Raw genomic sequence first — 2191 nt, 5'->3', positions numbered from 1 at the left:
ACTCCACTAACAGCTTCTGTTGTCTGCATACATTATTTTCAATACATTATTTAGAAAATCTAGTACAGTAGTTCAGCTTTTTCATTACATATCAATATATATATATTTCACAGTATAAAAATAATATGAAAATAAACTAAATTACACAACTAATAAAATGTAAGAAAAGGAAAGGAAGATTAATAATAAAAAAAAAACAATCAGGGTCTGTCAGACAATTAAAATAAATTTGAAATGTCTACATAATCTTATAGTTTTTGCCAATTTAGAATTTTTGAGTTTTAAGTTTTCAATCGTAATCAAATATGTTTTAAAATCAGTATCTTTAAAAGTATAAAAAGAGGGTAGTTTTTTAAGCCATATCACAATATTTTGCTAATTTATTAATCAAATTAATTATGTGAATTTGTCGTTGGCATACATAGACACACACGATTACGTTTGGGCCCCCTTTTGGCCACAGTGGCTTGAGCAGCCGTCTGGCCTGCTTCAGTAAAACCGAGGCAAATATGATCGACGTGTTTATTTGAAATTAAATAAACTATTTACAGTACTTGCAAAACAGGATGGACAATTTAGATTTCGCAGTTCACACTGCCTGTATGTCTCTGGAGTGTGGGAAGAAACCAGAGTATTCAGAGGAAACCCACAGAAACATGAAACTCAAGACAAATGTGCAAACTCCACACAGAAATGCACTGCTTGATTTCCATGATGAGCCCCAGGCTGGATTGGGCCTTTTTGTTGACAGAACTGTACTGCAAAACAGCTGGTTAGGAGGACAGAGACCAACAGGAACACCAAGTGTGAAGTATTCCATTTATTGTCTGTCATAATGGAAGCAACATGCACTGTTTTTGTTCTTCCCATAAAAAAGAACATAACATACTTTGTTCAACAAGGTTGAGAATACACACTCTAAGGCATCCCTGTGGCTAAGGGGTTAAAGAGGATGACGATGAAGAACACTGTCCCTGCTTCAAGTCCAGCGGGAGATCTTTTTTTTGCACCGCTCTCTCCTACATCTCTCTGCTGCTATCCAAAAAAGGCATAAAAGTCCCCAGAAATAATGATGAAAAAAAAACACTCACACACTCTGTGGTTTAGTTATGTCACCCAATAGCAATCCTGAAATGTGGCATTCATGTATTCCTGGTTTTCCCACCACTCCTTGAAACTAGTTTTTTTTGTTGCAGATGTTTGTTGTTGTTGTTATTAGGTTTCTTCTACTATCAACCTCAGTTTCCTCATGAGTTTATGAGCTGGAACCCACAAAACCTGAGCTGAAAGTCTCTTGTTAATGAGCCTCCGTTGGTATTTCACTACAGCATGTCCAGCCTTGCTTGACATGGAAGTAATTCTATACCTTTTATTGCTGAACTTGAATCACAACAACTTACCATAGCGTCTCCTGTCTATTATAGTGGCATTAAAATGTCCATAATGTGTACACAAATTTGTATCAACAACTTCCAGCTACAGATGTTAAGAATACAAAACTAGACCGTGGTTCATTGGGTTTCACCTATCTGTGAATACTGATGACTCCTGCTTGTTAGTGTTCTAAGATCCAACACTAAACACTGTGATCTTAGTGTGATCAATACTTAACCCCCTGAGATCTGCGGGGTCGCGTGCAATCTCGACGGACTTTACTGTCTTTCAGAGGCTACGGTAGTTTCAGTTTTACAGCCAGAGTGAAAATATCATTTGAAACCAGAAAACCTGATAAGCCATTGGTACCAACATTGTCATACTGTCAGGAAGGGGGCTAAATAATGCTCCAAAGTCAGGCTAAATTTTAGCAAGGAAAAACTGGCATGGCCATTTGCAAGGGGTCCCTTGACCTCTGACCTCAAGATACGTGAATGAAAATGGGTTCTATGGGTACCCACGAGTCTCCCCTTTACACACATGCCCACTTTATGATAATCACATGCAGTTTGGGGCATGCAGTATAAATGTGTTATTTTGGCCTATTCTGAAAATGGTGTGTTTGAATATGTCTGCATACTGGGGACCGTAAATGGAATTACTTAAATTGGGTATCACTATAAAGCTGAGACTCTTGTGGATCCAATGAGCCCAATTGTATTCATGTGTGATGATGTTAGTCCCCATAGTAGCCATTTCATTGTAGTGACTCCATTTTTTAAAATTTCACTGTATAAAATGACCTGTGGTGACCTCT

Source organism: Sebastes fasciatus, chromosome 6 (genome assembly GCF_043250625.1).
Source record: "Sebastes fasciatus isolate fSebFas1 chromosome 6, fSebFas1.pri, whole genome shotgun sequence".
Classification (NCBI taxonomy): domain Eukaryota; kingdom Metazoa; phylum Chordata; class Actinopteri; order Perciformes; family Sebastidae; genus Sebastes; species Sebastes fasciatus.
This window is presented reverse-complemented; position numbering follows the sequence as displayed.